The sequence below is a fragment of the Echinops telfairi genome, unplaced genomic scaffold, assembly GCF_000313985.2.
Source record: "Echinops telfairi isolate 266 unplaced genomic scaffold, ASM31398v2 ScPeMD7_35;HRSCAF=133_1, whole genome shotgun sequence".
NCBI classification, from domain to species: domain Eukaryota; kingdom Metazoa; phylum Chordata; class Mammalia; order Afrosoricida; family Tenrecidae; genus Echinops; species Echinops telfairi.
Window position 1 is genome coordinate 51,584 of NW_022103933.1, and position 21,698 is coordinate 73,281.

Sequence of the window (21,698 nt, forward strand, 5' to 3'; positions counted from 1 at the left end):
AGAGCAAGCCCTCCCACTTTGTCCTTCTTCTTGAGGAGTTCTATGCTAATTCTGGGTTTCTTCCCCCTCCACATGAAGTTGGTAATCTATTTTTCCAATTCTTTGAAGAAAGATTGTGGTATTCTATTCGTATCGGGATAGCATTGAACTTATATAGTGCCTTGGACAGAACTGACATCTTTACTATATTGAGTCTGCCAATCCACGAGCATGGGATATTCTTCCATTTCTTGAGGTCACTCTTGATTTCTTTGAAGTAGTGTTTTATAATTTTCCTCATACAAATCTTTCGGTTTTTTAGTCAGGTATATTCCTAGGTATTTAAATTTGTGCTTAACTATTGTAAAGGGTACTACTACCTTTTTAATTGTCTCTTCTGTGATATTGTCTGATATGTAGAGCAGTCCAATAGACTTCTGTTTGTTGATTTTGTATCCTGCCACTCTGCCATATTCCTCTATTGCTTCCAACACTCCGCTTGTGGAGTTTAAGGGATCTTCGGATATATAGAATCATATCTTCTGCAAACAATGATAATTTTGCCTCTTCCTTCCCCAGCTGAATACCTTTAATATCTTTTCTTTGTCTTAGGTTGTTAGCTAGGACCTCCAGTACGATGTTAAATAGGAGTGGGGACAAGGGGCACCCTTGTCTGGTCCCCTTTTTAAGTGGAATTGTTTTCGTCTTTTCTTTGTTAACCACCATGTTAGCTATTGGTTTTTCATGTATGGATTGTATAATATTGAGGAATTTTCCTTCTATTCCTATCTTCTTGAGTGTCTTAAACAGGAATGCGTGTTGGATATTGTCGAATGCTTTTTCAGCATCTATCGATAGTATCATGTGATTCTTATCATTTTTCTGCCATTGTGGTGAGTAATGCTGATGGTTTTTCGTTTGTTAAACCACACCTGCATCCATGGTATGAATCCCACTTGGTCATGGTGAATTACTTTTTAATATGCTTTTGTATTCTACTGGCCAGTATTTTGTTAAGGACTTTTGCATCAATGTTCATTAGGGATATTGGTCTATAGTTCTCAATTCTTGTGACATCTTTGCCCGCTTTAGGTATCGAAGTCATACTAGCTTCATGTAAAGAGTTTGGGAGTTTTCCATCTTTTTCTATGTTCTGGAAGAGTTTGTACAGGATTGGTGTCAGTTGTTCCCTGAATGCTTGGTAGAATTATCCTGTGAATCCATCTGGCCCAGGGGATTATTTTGTTGATAATTCCTTGATTACCTTGTCTATTTCTTCCATTGCTATGGGTCTGTTGAGGTTCTTGACATCCATCTGGGATAGTCTAGGGAGGGATTGTGTTTCCAAATATTTGTCCATGTCTTCCAAATTGTTGAATTCATTAGAGTATAGACCTTCGTAGTACTGTGTAATTATCCTTTTGATTTCATTAGGGTCCGTTGTAATGTTCCCTGTTTCATCCCTCATCCCTGCAAATGTCGTTTGTTCCTTCCTTTCTTTGGTTAGGTTTGCCAGAGGTCTATCAATTCTGTTAATTCTTTCAAAGAACCAACTTTTAGCGGCATTCATTTTTTCCATAGTTTTCTTGTTTTCCCTCTCCTGTATCTCGGCTCTGATATTTATTATACCTATCCACTTGCTATTAGTAGGGTTGTTCTGTTGGTTCTGCTCTAATTTGTGTAAGTTTTGTATCAGCATATCCTCTATGAGTCTCTTCTTTTTTAATGTGTGCATTTATTGCTATCAGCCTTCATTTGATAAATGTCTTTGCTGTATCCCACAGGTTTGGGTACGTCATATTTTCATCCTCATTGATTTCTAGAAACTTGCTGATTTCATCTCTGATCTGGGTCAATACCCACTACTTTTGCAATAGGAATTTGTTCATCCTCCAATTGTTTGCCCTTGTTTTCTTCACCATCCTTTGGTTAATTTCCAGCTTTATGGCGCAGTGATCAGAGAGAGACTTCTGTATAACCTCTGTGTGCTTGAATTTACTCAAGTTCAACTTGTGTCCCAGCATGTGGTCTATTTTCAAAGATGTGCCATGTGGGCTTGAAATGAATGTGAATGATTTTGCATGTGGGTGGAAAGCTCTGAAAATATTTATCAAGTCAATTCGTCCAATTGTGCTATTTAGATCTGTAGCCTCCTTGTTGAGTTTCTTTCCCAATGATTTGTCTTTTTATGAGAGTGGTGTATTAAAGTCACCAACTGTAATTGTTGAGCCCATGATCTCTTTTGGAGTGTTTGATTTACAAATTTCGCTGGTCTCTCGTTAGGTGCGTATATGTTTATTATGCTCACTGGTTCTTGGTCTATTGTTCCCTTGAGCATTATATAGTGCCCCTCCTTAACTCTTGTTATGGCCTCTAGCTTAAGGTCAATTTGGTCAGATATTCAGATCGCTATCTCTGCTTTTATTTGCATTACCATTTGCTTGGTATATTTTCTCCAGTCTTCAATTCTCAACCTGCTTTTGTCTGAAAGCTTGAGATGAGTCTCCTGGAGGCAGCAAATTGATCGGTTATGTTTCCTTAGCCAGACTGTTAGCTTCTGCCTTTTAATGCCTGAGTTCAGGCCATTGATATTTGGTGTTATTATATCCACCTGTGGACTCTGTGAGGTCATCTTGTACCTTTTGTGTTGGGTATTTTCTTATCTACCTATCTTATCCACTTGTGTTGTGTGTGTGGTTTATGTTTGCCTTCTTTCAACTATTGAGCTGATGCTATCCTGGGAGCTGTTTCCACTGTGTCAACCTATGGGTGTTGGTCTATGTGATGGTCTCTTATTTTCCCTCAGTGAATGTTGATCTTCTACCCATACTGGATCGGCAAGGATCTTTTGTAATGCTGGGCTTCTTTTTGTGTATTTTTTGAGGTTTTCCTTGTCTGGGAAGACTTTTCCCTTTCCATCTACCTTAATAGATAATTTAGCTGGGTAAAGTATTCTTAGGTTTTCATTGTTTTCCTTCAATTTATGGAATATGTTACTCCATTCCCTCTTCTTCATCGTTTCCACTGATAGGTATGAACATACTCTTAATGGAGTCCCTTTATAAGTCACCGTTTGCTTTTCCCCAGCTGCTTTTATGCTCTCCTTTTCATCATAGTTGGATAATTTGACAATTATGTGTCTTGGTGACTTCTCTTGGGATTCAGTCTGGCTTGTGTGTTTTCAGCCTCTTGAATGGTTGCCTGATTTTCATTTATTAAGCTGGGGAAGTTTTCCTCTAAGAATTCCCTTGCTATTTTCGTTGTTGACTTCTTTGTTGTGTCTTGTTTAAGTAGTCCAATTATTGTAATATTGTTTCTTTTATTAGCATCAAACATGGCTCTCAAATTTTCCCTTTTGCTTAGGTCTGCTTGGTTATCCTCTAGGTCACTGGTGGGATTCTCTGCCTTCTCAAGCCTATTGGCAAGATCTGTCAATTTGTCACTGGATTTTGTTATTTCATCCCTTAACTCTTGTATTTCTGCATTGCTTCCCCCATGTCCCTTATGACTTAAAGCAGAATTTTGAAAATTTCTTTTTGTGGCAGGTCAATATCTGCTTCTTCTATGCCCATCATTAGGTTCATGACTTCTTCCAGCATTGTCTTCTGTTTCTCCTGCTTTTTCGTTGAAGCTGTTAGAACTGGTTGCTGTTTACGTGTTGTTTTACAGGAGTCTGGACCATCTTCCTGAATCGAAGAGCTCTGGGCTCTCTCTTGGGGGATTCGTATGAGTTCTTCTATAGACTACCTGCCGGTAGCTGTACTGAGAGGTCAGGCTATCGTTATATCTTCCTGTGGTTTCACTCTTATCTTGGCCGTCCAGTATTCCATTACTTAGAACGTGTGTTGCATATTCCTCTCATGTGACACTGGTTGGGTTGTTGTAGGCCCATGAGGGCGTTTCTTTCCTGGCCAATCTCTAGGTAGGCTTCACGGTTCTTGGGGCACCTCGGCTGGCCTGTGGTGTTTTCCTCTGCAACTGGAGTGCTGAGGAGGGCATGTGGGTATACCCTCCTTGATATAGATCTCTGTAGCTGGCAAGGGGATTACATTAGACAGAGAGATAGCCTTGAAAATTGGTTGGATGTTCCCACAATAGTGTGGAGCGCCACCAATGGTGGTCAGGTGTTTCCCCCCGTCACTTGTAGGGCCTCGGGATTTAGGGGATGCTCCCACTTTTTGTAGGGGAGAACCCCCTGCTGCATGGTGTGTGGAAGAGGACCTGGGTGAATTCCCCAGCTGCTTTCCAAGCCAGAAAATGCGGGTGCGAACTCCCCCGGTTGGGGTTTTAGGGTTTTCCTAGGCAGAGGGGAGAAGCCTGGAGGCCTCTAGTGGCTTGTGATAGGAAAGAGAGTGAAAGGAGAGGAAAAGTAGAGAAAGAGGAAGACACAAATTGGAGCAACAATACCTAGCAAACTGACACGCACGCACACATTCAACTGGAATGCACAGAGTAAACAAAAGTGAAAACAGTAAAAAAGAGAGAGAGAGAGAAAAGAATAGAAAAGGGGAAAAAGAAAACAACAAAAAAGGAGAGTTTAATCTTCTGAGGCCATGGTAGGAAAGAGAGAAGAGTTGGAAGAAGAAGAGACAAGAAGAAATAGTGAAAGAAGAACACAAAGAAAGTAAAAAAGAAGAAGAAAAGGAGAAGGAGAGAGAATTGAAAAATTAGATAAAGAAATAGCTGACCCCATGCTGTGCTGTGTGTAGCACTGACTCATCCTGTGTGGAGCACTGTCTTAGGGGTCAGGCTGCCCACTGGGAGGACAGGGTCCCTAAGCAGAGTGTAGAGGTCTGGGAGCCAGCACTTGCATGTGAAAGGAATGAGAGGGAGAAGAGAGAATCATGCGAACAGAGAGAGAAGCAAAGAGAATAAAGAAAGAAAGAAAGAGGAAAGAAAGAAAAATAGAAGAAAGAGAAGGAAGAGGAAAAAGACCCAACTGTATTCACTAAGATTGGCTGTGATGGTAAAGAGGGAGGAGATAAACAATAAAGAGATAGCTGGTCCCTGATTGCTTATATGTGGGGCCAAAAGGTTTAGACCCTGCCTCACAATGGCAGGTTGGTGTGCCCTTTTAATGCAGGGACCCAGTGGTGCTGGGCAGAATTGCCCTAGTTGATGAGCTCACCTTAGAGGTCCGACGGAGGTTTCCTCAGCAGCGCAGCATGGTGTGGATGTTTGTCCCAGCTGTCTTGTGTGGTGTACAGCACTCCCACGGAGGGCAAGCTGGAGTTCCTCTGCTATTTGGGTTGATTTGCCCTAAGCAGAGGGTAGTTGCCTGAACACCAATAGTGGCATATGGTAGGAGAGAGTGGGAAAGAAGAGGAGAAAGAGGGGAAAAGAGGGAAAAAGAAGAAAAGGAGAAAAAAACAACACAAATCTGAGCTCGTTGAGACTGACTGTTGGGAAAGATAGAAGGACTACTGAATAAAGGCAGAAGAAATAGAGTAGTAGGTAAGGAAATAACTGAGACTTGATCACCTGTCTGTGAGGCTGGAAGGGTTCCAACACTTCCTCAAGGTAGTGGGGTGGTTTACCCATTTGATATAGGGTTCCACATATGCTGTGTGAGATTACTTCAGAGGCAAGATTGGCCAGGCATCAATTGACAGCTGGAGTTCACTGGTATGCCTGCCTTGTGCTGTATGTAGCACTGCAGCAGGGGCAGTGGCTGGGGTGTTCCCACAGCCCCACCTAGGACCCCAGGACAGGTGGGGCCTCCCCAGCTATGTGTAGAATCACTGAAAGGTAAGCTGGGCTTGTTGTCCTAACTAGACTGGTGGTGTCCTACTAGATCAGAGGATTTTTTTTTTAATCCCCTTGGCCAGCTAGAATAAAATCAAATTAAATTGTCTCCCACAGTCTCTAGTCTGCAGCTCCAGGCTGTTTGAAACTGATGCTTGCTACAGCAGGTCTTTGTTATGCAAAAACCCGGCAGGTCCTGTAGCTGAGTTCTGGCATTCCTTAGCTAGGGTTAAGGGCCCCACCCCCGCCTATGTGCTCCTTGGAGCTGAGCAACCAGACTGCGGTTTGAGTTATTAACCAATAATATATATTTCACCCTTTTTTTGTTATGCTTGTGATGCGCTCTGACTTGGGGGCTGTCAGGCTGACCACCTGAGGAGGAGATCCAGCTTATCAGGGGGGTTATTTCCTTCTCGGCCAATTGGAATTAAACTCGCTCCCTGAATTCCTAGAAAACGCCAATTTTCTCCCACACCGCATATACCTGATGTAATAATCTGCTTTTTCTTCTACTCTAAATTATGGCTACCCACCTCCATCACTCCCCAGGCTGTGAGCTCAAAGGAGCCAACAGCGTGTAGAGCTCCGGCATGGAGTACTCCCCCTGTCGGGGATTCTGTCCCCTTTAGGGTGTCAGCCTGGAGAAATCGCTGCTCTCAGCTAGAGTGCAGCTGTTGCCTGCAGGCTCCCCAAAGCTAGAGCGCTTTAAAGCGTTCTTGGTTTGCTTTGTGAGTGGAAATCACACCCAAAAAAGGGGTTCATGAGAGACCCTAGTACCCTAGTTCTCATTTCAAGACTCCACCTCCCTGTTTCCTTCACCTTACCTCCCAATTTTCTGGTCTGGCAGCAGGAGCTCCGGACAGGTGAGTCCTATCGGGTCGCCATTTTTTCCCCAGTCCCCCCCATAAGATGGTTTCTAAAAGCAAAATAATTGTGACTTCTTTGGGAAACCACAAATTATTGTAGCAAACATCTAAGCATGACTACCCTGGCTGTGTACTAGGTTTTGAGTTTAGGAAGTTTTAATCCTCCTACTTTTTTCTTCTTAAATACTGCTTTGTTTATTCTGGGTTTCTTTCTTTTCCATGTAAAGTTGGCAATTATTTCTTCAATATATTTATCTAAGCATGTAATCTTGTATTCTTAAAACTTTGTGTTGAGAATTGGGTGGGATTTACGTTTCAGAGCACCAGTCTGAATTTCCTGGCGATTTGCATTTGAGATCATCAATTTTGTATTTCCAATAGCTTACACTGACCCCCTTTGTCCCCCTGTCTCTCATTTATAGATAACTGTATTAACTTTGACTCAAATTAATACTTGTCTACCCTCTAGCTTATTGATACACCTTCCCACCTTTCCTTTCCCACACCAGATAACAATCAAAGTCTGTTTCCTTTGGGATAGAAATCCTTGTTTTAATTGTTTTTAACAGTGATCTCATTCAATAATTGTCATTTGTGGTTGATCCATTTCACTCAGCATAAGGTTCTCCAAGTTCGTCCATTTCATGAGGTATTTCACAGTCTCATCATTATGCTTTAACAATACATATTTCATTTATGTATGTACTAAAGTTTAACCATTCTCCCACTGGTGAGCATTTATATAATTTCCATCTTCTTACTATTATGAACAGTGCTTCAATGGACATGGTCTGTTCATGCTATGGCTCTTCTTTAGGTATATATACACCCAAGGGATTGCTATGTCATATGATATTTCTATTCCCAGTTGTTTGAGGAAGTGCTGTACCACTTTTCATGGTGGTTGCATGTTTTTACATTCCCACGGATAATATATGAGGGTTCCAATATCTCCACACCTGTCCAGCATTTGATATTTTCTTTTCTTTTTTTAACTTTACATCAGTGCTGGTGTACAAGTATCTGATTGTTGTTTTGATTCGCATTTTTTAAATGGCTAGTGATTGCAAGCATTTCTTCATATGTCTGTTGATGACTTGCATGTCTTCTTTGGTAAAATATCTGTTCATATTCTCTGCCTATTTTTTGATTGGATTATTCATCTTTTTCTTGTTTAGGTGTTAGTGGTTTTCTATAGATTTTAGAGATTACTCCCTTGTCATTATCTATGAGTTCTCCTTTAACTCTTTTGATTCACAAAAGTATCTTACTTTTATAAGGTCCTAGTCACCTATTTCATTTTCTGCTGTCTGTGTATCTTTTATTATGTTTGACAATATGTTTTATGTCCTATATTATAGCCTTTAAGTTTATCCCTATTTTCTTATTGATTATCTTTATAGTTCTAGGATTTACATTTAGACCTTTAATCAATCTTGAGTTCATGTCTTTAGACATGAGTACTGCTTCATTCTTTTAAACACAAAAATCCGATTTTCCCAGCACCATTTTCTGAAGAGACTGTCTCGTCCCCATTTAACGTTTCAAGCCTTTCTCAAAGATCAATTGTCTGTTGGTGAATGGAATTATCTCTGGGTTATATATTCTGTTCCATTTGTCTATGCATATATTCACTTACCAGTACCACACTGTTTTAACTACTGTGGCTGTGTTTTGAAGTTGGGAAGTGAGAGGCTTCCTACTTTGTTCTTCTTAAGTAATACTTATCCTAGATATCTTTCCTCTTCATGGAAGATATTAGTTTTTACCATTTCTGTAAAAAAAAAAGTGGTGCTAGGATTTAGATAGGAATTGCATATATTTATAAATTACTTTATGTAATATTGATATTTTCTGTATATTATATAGCCTTCCATTTATGTAGCTCTCCTGTTTCCTGTGGTAGTGTTTTAAATAATTGTATTGACCTGTCATTCACATATCATACAATTTAATTGTTCAATCATATTAAAGAGTTGTGTACTCATTATTACAATCAATTTTAGAACATTTTCTTCTTTCTTGTGCTCATTGTTCCTGTAGTAGCGTTTTATAGTTTTCTTTGTACAAGTCTATTGTTTCTCTGGTTAAGTTTATTCCTAAGTATTACAACTTCTGTGTGGCTATGGTAAATAGTTTTTTTTTGGTTTGATTTTTTGCTTGATTTTTTTTCAGCACCCTCTTCAGAAGTATAAAGTATCTGATTAATTTTTGTATATTGATTAGTTACCCCTTCACATTGTCATATCTTTCAATTATTCCCAATAGTTTTCTTATTGAATCTTTGGGGTTTTCTATGTATAGAAACATATAATCTCCAAATAAAGTTTTACTCCCTCTTTGCTCATTTGGATACCTTTAATTTCATTTTGTTGTCAAAATAGTTCTGACTAGAACTTCCAACATAATATTGAATAAGAATTGTGATAAAGGACATTCTATTCTAGTTCCCATTCTCAGGAGGAATTTCTCCATTTCTCCCTGGTGAGTGGGATGTTGGCCTGAGTTTTGCTTATATGGCCTTTATTAGGTTGATAAATTTCCTTTCTATTCCTAATTTATTGAGTGTTATTATCAGGCATGGTTGTTAACTTTTATCAAATGTCTTTTGTGCATCAACTTTGATCACATAGTTCTTATTATTTTTTATATTTACATAGCAGATAACATTGATTGTTTTTCTAACATCAAAGCATCCCTGTATACCTGGTATGACTTCCAGTTAATCATGATCTTTTTAGTATTTTCTTTAATTCTATTGATTTGGATTTTGTTGAGAATTTTTGCATGTATGTTCATAAGAGACACTGGTCTGTAATTTTCTGCTCTGGTAATGTCTTTGCCTGGCTTTGGTATCAGTGTTAGACTCACTTTAAAAAAGAGTTTTGGAATTTGCCATCATTTTCTATATTCTGGAATAGTTTTTGCAGAGTTGGTGTTAACTTTTCTCTGAATGCTTTGTAAAATTCTTCAGAAAAGTCATCTGGTCCTGGACTTTTTTTGGTTGGAAGTTTTCAAGTGACCTGAATGTCACTTTTAAAATAATGTCTTCTATTATTATGGGTCTGTTGAGCTTTGGTATATCAGTCTTATTAATTTAGGAAGGTGGATTATTTCTAGAAATTTGTCCATTTCTTTTGTTTTGTTTTTTGTTTTTCCATTTTAAAAAAACAGTTTTATTAGCATTTAATCCACATATCACACAATTTAATAGTTAAATCATGACAAGAAGAGTTGTACTATCATTACCAAAATCAATTTTAGTACATCCCCACCCCATGGTTAACTCACTTTGAAATTGAGTTGCATAATCATCATCAATTCTGGAGACTGCTCCCTCAACCCCCTATTCTCTTCTTTTCTTTTTTATAATAATTTTATTAGGGACTCATGCAACTCTTACCACAATCCATTCATATATCAATTATGCAAAGCACATTTGTACATTCATTGCCCTCATCATTCTCAAAATACTTGCTCTCCACTTAAGCCCCCGGCATCAGCTCCTCATTTTACCCCTCCCTCCCCACTCCCTCTCCCTCATGAACCCTGGATAATTTATTTTTTATTTTGTCGTATCTTACACTGTCCTACGTCTCCCTTCACCCACTTTTCTGTCTGTCACTCAGGGAGGTTATATGTAGATTCTTATAATGGGTTCCCCCTTCCCAACCCACCCTCCCTCTCCCCTCCCAGTATCACCACTCTCATCACTGGTGGTGAAGGGATCATTGCCCTGGATTCCCTGTGTTTCCAGTTCCTATCTGTATCAGTGTACATCTTCTGGTCTAGCCAGATTTGTAAGGTAGAATTGGGATAATGATAGTGGTGGGGGTGGTGTGAGGAAGCATTTAGGAACTAGAGGAAAGTTGTGTGTTTCATCATTGCTGCACTGCACCCTGACTGGCTTTTATCCTCCCTGCCACCCTTCCATAAGGGGATGTCCAATTGCCTGCAGATGGTCTTTGGCTCCCTACTCTGCACTCCCCCTCATTCACAATGATATGATTTTTTGTTCTGATGATGCCGGATACCTGAACCCTTCAACACATCATGATCACACAGGCTGGTGTACTTCTTCCATGTGGACTTTGTTGCTTCTGAGCTAGATGGCCGTTTGTTTACCTGCAATCCTTTAAGACCCCAGATGCTATATATTTTGATAGCCAGGCACCATCAGCTACTTCACCACATTTTCTTATGCACCTGCTTTGTATTCAGCAATTGTGTCAGGAAGCTGAGCATCATGGAATGCCATTTTAATAGAACAAAGTGTTCCTGCGTTGAGGGAGTACTTGAGTGGAGGCCCAATGTCCATGTGCTACCTTAATACTAAAGCTATACATATATGCACATAGATCTATTTCCACATCCTAATATATAAATATATTTATATATGTGCATGCCTTTATTTAAACCTCTATAAATGGCCTTTGCCTCTAAGTTCTTTCCTCTATTTCCTTTTACTTTCTTCTTGTCCCACTATCATGTTCAGCCTTCATTTGGGTTTCAGTAATTCCTCTCAGTTACATTACCCATGGTCACGTCCTACCAGGCCTCCTACACCTTCCTCACCACCGATTTGGATCACTTGTTGTTCCCTTGTCCCTGGGTTTGTTAACACCACTTCCTTTCTCCCTACCTCTCCTTCTCCCATGCCCACCCAGAACCATAGTCCCATTGTTTTCTCCTCCAAATTGTTCATCCAGCCTATCTTATTTAAACAGACCTGTGGGGATAATAACATGCACAAAAACAAGACAGAGCAAAACCAAGCAAACAAAGAAAAAACAACAACAACAAGCCAATGACAAAAAAACAAAACACAACACAACAACAAGAAAGAAAAGCTTGTAGTTAGTTCAAAAACTGTTGGCATTTGGGAGTGTTTTCCGGTCCATTCTGATGGGGACCAATCCTTGGCCCCAAAGTCTGTTTTTGGTATTCCCTTGGGACTTCGTTCCTCTGCTCCCCTTGCTGTTCTGTTCCACGCCCTTAGTGGAAATTTGTCCATTTCATCTGAGTTTTTTTAATTCATTGGAGTACAGGTTTTCATATTATTGTATAATTATCTTTTTCATTTCAATTGGTTCTTTTGTGATGCTGCCTTTTATTTCCTATTCATGGTATTTGCATTTTCTCTGTCTTTTCCTTGATATTTGCATTTTCTCCATCTTTTCCTTTGTTAAGTTCACCAGTGGTTTGTCAGTTCTGTTAATCCACTAAAGAATCAACTTTTTAAAAAATTGAATTTTTGTGTTTTTAATTTTTTCTATTGTTCTTTTTTTCTAGTGACTATATGTTTATTTTATTACTCTTGTTCTAATTGTTGAAGGTGTTGATTGTGAAATGTTTAGAAAATGATGATGGCAACATATGTACAAAAATGCTCAATACAATTTATGTATGTGATGTTATAAGAGCTGTAAGAGGTGAACAAATGAGGAGCTGATATAAAGGGCCGAAGTAGAAAGAGATGTGTTGAGAATGATGATAGCAATAAATGTACACAGTGCTTGACACAATGGATGTATGTATATGGATTGTGATAAGAGTTGTACGAGCTCCCAATAAAATGATTTTTTTAAAAGAGCTGTAAGAGGCCCCAAATAACATGATTATTTTAAAAAGGTGTTGATTGTGATTCTCTCTTCTTTTTTATATATTTTCCTATTCACTTATTTCCGCTCTCGTCTATATTATTCCTTCTCTTCTGGTGGTTAAATGCTTGTTTTAATCCTTTTCTAATTGTTGAGTGTTGAGTTAAAGGGTTGATTTTGATTCTCTCTTCTTTTTTGATGTGCATGTTTATTGCTATAAATTTCATTTTTAGCACTGATTTTCCTGTGTCCCAAAATTTTTGGTATGTTGTACTTACATTCTCATTTGTTTCGAGTAATTTTTGTTTTTATTATATAGAAGAAGAAACACTCAGTGTTTTTTTCAAAATCAATTTATTGGGAGCTAATACACATATATCATTTCATAGTTCAATCACATCAATCAGTTTGGTACAATTGCTACCATAATCAGTGTCAAGACATTCTCTTCCTTCTTGAATTCCTTAATATCAGCTCCTCTTTACCCCTCATCCCCCACTATATACTTCCCACCAGGAACCCTTATTCTACTTGCTGTCTCTATAGGTTCATCAATTCTGGGTTTTATATACCAAAAAACAGAAAAACATAAACAAAAATTTAAGAGAGTTATCCCTAATTACAAAAAACATCTCAGATAAACCCCTATATATAAAACACACAGAGAGAGAGAGAGAATGTTGAAAACCAGATTAGGCCCAATGTGCATCAGAGGGGGAGATCAACTGAGAAGTTTTTAACCATTCAGGTCAGGTTTATAATTTTGATCTCCTATAGTCATATCTCCAATTCACTATTTGGTTACCAGTTTCTTTCCATCCCTCTATTACAGATAGAGGAAATCCCCAGAGGCCTATTTCCTATGTAGATCTCACAAATGTATCTTTAGCTTCACCTGTTATCCAGAGCCTTCTACAAGCTAGAATCTCGCAATTTAGGCTCTGATACTTTTCCCTCGTTCAGCTTCCAATTATATTATTTACAATCCTTCATTCATTGATGTTGGTGTGCTTCCTCCATGTGGACTTAGTTGATATCTCACTTAGTTGGCTGCTTGATTGGAAACAAGCCGTTAAGACCCCAGGCCCTATTTTATTTGATAGCCGGGCACCATCAAATTTCTTCACCACACTTTTCTATAGCACTCATATCTTTTGTGTCCCTTTCCTGAAGGTGAATATCGAGCATGACCAAGATGTCAGAACTAATTGTTCTTGAATTGGAGCTAGGATTTAGTGCGATCCCAAAATTCATTCCTGGATCTCTTGTTTTGTTTTGTTTTTATCTGCCTTTGGCTTGCTTTAGAGACCTTCTTAGTTTATGGTAGAGAGTCTTAGCAATCATCTCCTTGGAGAATGAAGATCTCCCATTAATATTGTTATTGATTAGCCCCTGATACTAATTTTTAAAACATTGTTGACAGATGGATATTGAACAATGTAGTAAAGCTCCATATCACAATACCTGAATTATTCACTTGTACAGAATAAATCCCTTCATGGTTGGATGGTATTTATAAAAATAATGAGAATTGGTTGTCAGGAAAAGTTTACAGTAGTATTCATTGAGAATGTCAGTCACATATTTGTTGGAATATTATATATCTTAATACAGTATATAGGTCATTGATGTAGTAAGTCAATGATTATCTGACTACTGGTTATTCAATAATTTGATATAGCTGTCTTCATGCTTCTTCACACACCATAAATTTTCAGTCTTAAGTCTTCAGGTTACATGTGTGTTTAAGGTAGAGTACAATTCACTTAGTGGAGTTTCTGCATCAGATATGTCTGTGCAGCCTTTGCAACATATTGTGCACTTTGAAGATCCAGGATTCAATGCCCCAGTGTTCTATGGCACTTGGCCTAGGTCCCCAGGATGCGCTCAGAAACTTGGGCCTATGTGACTTATTCAGTGCATTATTTATTACCAGGGATATTCCCCTCTTAGGATCCTTATAAGCATTTTCCATCATTTTTATCTCCACTTAGAAGTTGATCTTTCTCCTTTTTCTACCAACAGTCATGGATTTGTTTTCTGCCAGAGATGTCTGCTCCCTTCTGCTCTCCTGACTGGACTTTCCCATCAGTATCCCTCATCCCTCTGTAGGGATGTCTACCTGTCCTGGGGGACCTAATCATAACTTTGTATTGTAGCCACAAGGAGTCAACATCCCCTCCCCTCCCTTGACAATTTGATCCCAGCTGACCTCTGCCAAATTGACCTTCAAGATACATACCTAGAGCTGATGGTTTATGGTTCATTGGCACCAGTCAGGCTTTCCACCAGGCTGTCTGGTCACCCTCGTCAGCAAACAGGGGACCCTAAAAGCCTAAGCTAGTGCCCATCCTCTTGCTTGTTCCTACAGCTTTAAACTCATACAATATTTGTCTATTGTGATTGATTAACTTCACTCAGCATGTTTTCCACATTCCTCCATGTCATAAGGTGTTTCATTGTTTATCACTATTTTTTACAGATGGGTAATATTCCATTGTAAGCATATAACAGAGTTTTCTAACCAATATTCTACCAATGGGAATTTAGGCTGTTTCCAACTTACTGCTATTTTGAACTGTGCTGCAATGAACAGGAGAAAGCATATGTCTGTCTGTGATCTGTTTCTTATTTCTTTGGGGTCTATGCCCTGTATATGGTATTGCATAGTATTTCTATTGCAATCTATTTTAGGAATCGCCATATTGCTTTCCACGGTGGTTATATGTATTTACATGCACACCTGCAGTGTATAAGAGTTCCAATCTCTCCACACTCTCTCCAACATTTGTTGTTCTCAGATTTTTTTCATTGGGCTAAGGTTATGCGTGTTAGATGGTATCTCATTGTAGTTTTGACTTGCATTTCCTAGATGACTAGTGAACAAGAGCAATTCCTTGTGTGTTTATTAGACATTTCAGTATGAGTCTTTGTGAATCTTCTGTTCAGGTCCTTTGCCCACCCTCTCAAAGGGTTATCAATTTGTTCTTGTAGGCTTGAAGTATACTGTCAGTTTTAGTATTAGTCCTTTGTTATGTCATTGGTAAATATCTTTTCCCAATCTATTAGCTCATGTATTACTCTTTTAATGAAATCTTCCATAGTGTGTCTTCCTTTGTTATATCTGGTAGCTTGTGGATGCCCTGCACAAGCACCCTTAACAATGTCCCAATTTTCTGGATGATCCTGGTAGCTTTGGGTTTTATATTTAGATCTTTGATCCACCTTGAATTTCTTTTTGTGCATGGGTGAGGTATGGGTCTTGTTTCATTCTTTTGCAGATGGATATTCAGTTTTCCCAGCACCTTTTATTAAAAGGGGCATCCCCTTCCCATTTAATGGTTATTGGACCTTTGTTGAAAATCAATTGTCTGTGAGTGGATATTTTTATTTCTGAATGTTTTGTCCTGTTCCCTAAGTCTGTCTATCATTATACCAGTACCAAGCTGTCTTGACAACTGTGGCTGTGTAGTATGTGGTGAGGTCAGGTAGTGTAAGATCACCTACTTTGTTCTTTTTAAGGAGTTCTTTGTTTGTCCTGGACTTCTTCCCTTTCCATATGAAGTTGGTGATTCGTTTTTCAATTTCTTTAAAGAATGATGTGGAATTTGGGTCAGTATTCCATTGAATGTGTAGCTTGCTTAAGGTAATATTGGAATTTTCATAATATTGAGTCTTTTATCTATGAACATAGGATATTTTTCCACTTTTGTAGGTCTCTTTGGGTTATTGTAATAATGTTCTATAATATTGTTTGTACAGGCTTTTGTTTCTTTGGTTTCATTTACTCCTAGGTATTTCGGCTCTTGTGTGGCTATTGTAAATGGTATTATTTTCTTAATGCCTTTTCCAGAATTCTCATCACTAATATATAAGCATCCAATTGATTTCTGCTTGTTAAATGTGTATTCTGCCACTTTACTACACTCCTCAATTGTTTCCAGCAATCTTATTGTGGACACCTTAGGATTCTCTCTATATAAAATGATATTGTCTGCAAATAGTGGAAGTTTCACTTCTTTGCCCAATTGTACTCCCCTGGTTTCCTGCTGTTTGTTGTCTTATGATTCTAAGACTTCCAGCAAGCACAATGTTGAATACAAGTTGGGATAAGTGACATCCTTGTTCCAGGTTCCCTTGTTCAGTGGAAATGTTTTCAGCTTTTCTCCACTGACTGTAATATTAGCTAATGACTTTTTGTATATGGACTTGGTTGTGTTGAGGATTTTCCCTTCTATTCTTATCTTCTTAAGACCATTTATTAGGAATGGGTGTTGGATATTATCAATCCTTTTTCTCCATCAATTGATATGATATATGGTTCTTATACTTTCTCTAGTTTATGTGGTGGATTACAATGTATTTCTAATGTTGGGCCATCCTTGTATCCCTGGTATGAACCTCACTTGGTCGTGATGTGTCGTTTTTTAAAATATATGTTCTTGGATTCTATTGGCCAGGATTTTTTGGACAATTTTTGCATCTGTGTTCATGAGGGATATCAGTCTGTAATTTTCTGTCTGTGGGATCCTTGACTGGTTTGGGTATCAGGGTTACACTGGCTTCATAGAATGAGTTTGCTGTCCTTTTCTATACTCTGGAATATTTTTTGTAGAATTTGTGTCAGCTCTTCTCTGAATACTTTGTAAAATTCCCCTGTGAAAACATTTTGTCCTGGGTGTTTTTTTTCAGTTGGGAGTTTCTTGATGACCTTGTCTATTTTTTCTTTTGCTATGTGTCTGTTCAAGTTCTTAATGTCCATCTGTGTTAATTTGGGAAGTGTGTGTTTTTGTAGTTACTTGCCATGTCATCAAGATTATCTCGTTTGTTGGAATACAGTCTTTTGTGATACTGTGTTGTTATTCTTTTGATTTCATTCGGATCTCTTGTGACACCCCAGTCTCATTTCTAACTCTAGATATTGTCAACTGCTTTCTTTTCCTTTGTTAAGTTTGCCAGCAGTTTGTCAATTTTGTTGAATTTTTCAAAGAACCAACTTTTTGTTGATTTTTTCCATTGAAATTCTATTTTCCAGCTCATTTTTATGATTTCTTTTCTTTTGTTGTTGAAGAACTTGTGTTATTAAATCTGTTTTACTTGTTGAAAATGTTTTATTAAGGTGTTGAACATGATTTTCTTCCCTTTTGCATGTGTGAACTAGTTGCTATAAATTGACCACTGATAATGGCTTTTGCTGTGTTCCTTAGGTTTTGGTATATTGTGTTATCATTCTCATTTGTTTATATGATCTTCCTAATTTCCTCTCTTATTTGAGCTTTTTAAAAATGTGTTTTTGAATTTCCAAGTGTTTGTCTTTATTATTATTATTAATCTTTCTATTATTGATTTCCAGTTTTATGGTACTGTGGTCTGAGAAAATGGTTTGAATGATCTCTTTTTGTTTGAATTTGTTAAGGCTTACTTTATGGCCTATCATGTGGAACATTTTACAACATGTACATTGGAGAAGAATGTGTACTTTTTTGCTGTTGGCCAGAGAACTGTGTAAATATCTAGGAAGTCGACTAGTTCAATTGTGATGTTCAACTCTTCAGTTTCTTTATTCAGTTTCTTACCTGTTGATCTATCTTTGTTTTCGAGTGGTGTTTTGAAGTCTCTTACTATTATTGTTGATCTGGTGATTTCTCTTTTCATCTCTTTGTGGATTTGTTGTTGAATTTTGAGGGTCTTTCATTGAGTGCATATATGTTTATTATGGTTATGTGTTCTTGGCCTCTTGATCCCTTGAGTATTATGTAATACCCGTTCTTGTCCCTTGTTATGTCCTGTACTTTGAAGACTATTTACTCATAGATTAAGATTGCCACCCCTGGTTTTTTTATTGCCTTTAGCTTGGTAAAATTTTCACCATCCTTTGATTCTCAGTCTCTTTTTGTCGGTGAGTTTGGGATGTGTCTTTTGAAGGCAGAAGATTGATGGACCTTTTTTCCTAATCCACTCTGTTACTCTTTGTCTTGTGATTGGTGCATTTATTCCATTGACATTCAGTGTAATTAAATCTAAATGTAGATTAGTTGCTGACACCTCATATTATTTGTGCCTGAAATTTCCATCCTCCCCCTTTTTGCGGTGGTATGTGTTTGAAGGGTTTATTTATGTCTTCGTTTCCCCCTCTTGCTCTGGTTTGGGTACTGTTTTTAGTGTGTTGGCTTCTGGTTGGTGTTACACCCTGTAATGGTTTCATGTTTGAGAGCAGAATTTGTAGGTTTTCTGGCTATAAAAAAACTGGATAGTATCTTTTGAAATGCTGGCTTTGTTTTTATGAATTTTCTAATTATTTCCTTGTTTGAGAATACTTTCATTTCTTCTTCAAATTTGATGGATGTCGTTGCTGGCTAAAGGATTCTTGGATGGCGTTGTTGTCTTTCGACTTTTGCAATATGTTACTCCAATTTCTTCTTTCCTGCATGATTTCTGCAGAGAAGTCTGAGCTTATTATCTGATTGTCTTTGTATGTCACTCCTTTTTTCCTCTCTAGCAGCTCTGGAGATTCTCTCTTTTTCCTTGAAGCTGGATAAATTTACTACTATATGTCTTGATGTGCTTTTTAATTAGTTTTATCTTTGCTTCCTGGATGGTTCTCATCTCCTCCTTTGTGATACTGGGGACGTTTTTTCTATGAATCCCCTTACCATTTTATCTGTAGATTTATTTATTTCTGCTTCAGAATACCAATGAGCCTTATGGTATACCTCTTCATGGCTTCTCACATCATCCTCAGGTTTTCGTCAGATTCTTTCTTTTGCTTTTTTGTTTGATTGTTTCTCTCATTTGCTGAAGTCTGCTTAGTTCTGTTCAAGTTCACTGATTCAATTTTCCTTTTCTTCCATTCTATTGCTCATACCTTGTACTGTATTCTTTAATTTCTGCTAATTCATTACTTAATTTCTGAATTTCCTTTGGCTGTGAGGTGTTTAGTATCTCCATTTTGTTGTTGTTTTCAGGATTGATCCGTAGATTTCTTGTATGGCCCTAAACAAAATTATCTTGTATTCTCTTTCTGGCAGTTCAGGGGCTTCTTTTTCTTTGTATTACATTAGGATTGATTTTTTTTTCCCTTGATTTTTTTTTTTTGGGGTGTGTGTGTGTGTGGCAGCTCTGATGGCTGTTGTTTGTGCTGCATAATGGTCCAATTGTAGATGATGTGTAGGATTCTGTGTTGGGGGGTGCAGGTAGGGGTGATGCTGGGTTAGAGTAGGAGGAACAGACAGAGCTGATAAACTATATTGTGTGAAGATGAGGAGGAAGTGATAGTTGGGTGTGTAAGACAAATATTGAGATTGATGCTCAAGAGTAATTAAATGATTATATTAATCATAGGAAGCCTTCCTTTTAAATATAGTAATTTTGATGAATTAGAAGAGGTGATTATAAGAGGTGTGTTATTACTTTGTAGATTATGAGAAAGTCTGACTTACTGAGGTCAGGGGGCAGGGTCTTGAGGCCAGTAAGGGTAGTTAGGATAGGTCAGGGATATATTAAGAAATTTGTTAGGGTCACTTACCAACCGTGTATATATATATATTATAGGAGAGTGCAGCCAGTCTATTCTTTTGTTTAGAGCAGAAACAAACCATTATTCAGGTGGCGCTCCATTTCCCTGCTCTCAAGGAGGGAAGGTCCTGAGTTATTTTGTGGAGCAGTATTGTGGTTCTGCACCCCTCAGTACTGTGCACCCTTTGTGCCAGGGTCCCAAGGTGGAAATAGGCTATAGGTATGGAGGCCCAAGGTGGATGGGTCTTCCAATCGGGTGGAGGAGGTCCAGCTACCGGCAGTAAGTCCAAGTGTCAACAGGATGCCTAGCTGGAGGAGGTGGAGCCTCTGAGACACACGGAATACTAAGTGCCTGTTCCTCTGGTGGGAAAAGAGTTTTGTGATTTTTCATCAAAAGGAAATAGGGACAAAATGTAAGATACTCTTTAAGCACCCAGAGAGTTAAAGTTGTCCTCTTGGTTTTCCAGGGATGGGCCCCCAGGGCAAATTAGCTGGGAGTTTCTATCTGGCATCCATTAGAGCTGAACTCTTGCAAGGAGGGAGGGTGGGAGGATCAGGTAAGGGAATGGAATTAAGAAAGCCTGGGTTCCAGCCTCCAGGGCTCCCAGTGATCCAAGAGGGAAGGGGTCTGGAGTTCCATGTAAAATGGGGGCCCCACTTGAGGGACCGTCTGACATGATATATTCCCCCATGCCAATAGGTCACAGAGCCAGAGGAGAAGTGTCCCAACCTGCTAAAGCAGAGGAGAGGGGAGGAGGCTGGCATCCGCCCACACTGCCAACCCGGTTGAGCAAGGGAAGGGGAGCTTGAATGCATTGGTCGCAGTTGCTAGCTCAACTGCCTTCTCCAGGAGCAAAAAATCAGAAAGGAAGGTCTAAAATATTCCTGGAGTGCCAAGAATTCAGGTCTCATGTCTGAATTCCCAGAATTAGCCTCCTCACCTGTCAGATCTCTGGTCAAAACAAGGGGAGATCTAAGCAAGTGACTCTTTTCTCAACACCATCTTCCTACCTCCCTCTGTCAAGTAATTTTTCAATGCCATTCCTTGTTTCTTCAGTTACCCAGTAGGTTTTTATTTTTTAATCATTTTATTAGGGGCTCATATGACTCTTACCACAATCCATACATACATCAATTGTGTAAAGCACATTTGTACATTCATTGGCTGTAGTATTAAATTTTTAAAATTGGCACTGGGGTGGGGTGAAGGGCCAGCCCCGACCCGCTGCTACTAATACTACTCAACGGGTTCAGTAATGCACAATTGTATGGTTGAGATATATAAGTATTATATTAAAGTCATCGAGAGCATGAGAGATAATACAATAATACAGTCAGGCATGTTACATGGTACCATTGCTCACCTCAGCCCAGCTTGGTGGTCCACGTGGAGAGAGGGGGAAGGGAAGGAGGGGAAGGGAACAAAAGAGAGGGGAGTGACCAGGGAGTGAGCAGCAAGGAGCTCAGAGTCAGAGAGAGAGCTATATTGCTGGCTCACACCTATATACCTTTTGGGGGCAAGCCAGCCCACTTATTACAGGTAGAGATATACGTCAGAGGGAGGAGCTGCACTATAGGTTACACAGCAATGAGAGGGTGGTCTAGGGAGTGGTCTCTGGGTCTCCATAGGAACCATTATCAGTAGGGTGCAAACCCCTCCTACAGGAGCCTGTCCATTGTCCCCAGAGGCAGGGAGCAGGCCCACCCCTGTGGAGGGATGAGACAGCAGTCTGGCAACTGATTGCCTTCAGGGGGGGAATGCCTGTGCATCTGGCCTCCCCTCACAACTGGCCTTGTCATTCTCAAAACATTTGCTCTCCACTTAAGGCCCCAGCATCAGGTCCTCATGTTGTTCCCCCTCCATCCTCGCTGCCCCCCCTCCCTCATGAGCCCTTGATAATTTATAAATTGTTTATTTTGTCATATCCTGCCCTGTCCGACGTCTCCCTTCACCCACTTTTCTGTTGTCCGTCCCCCAGGGAGGAGGTCACAT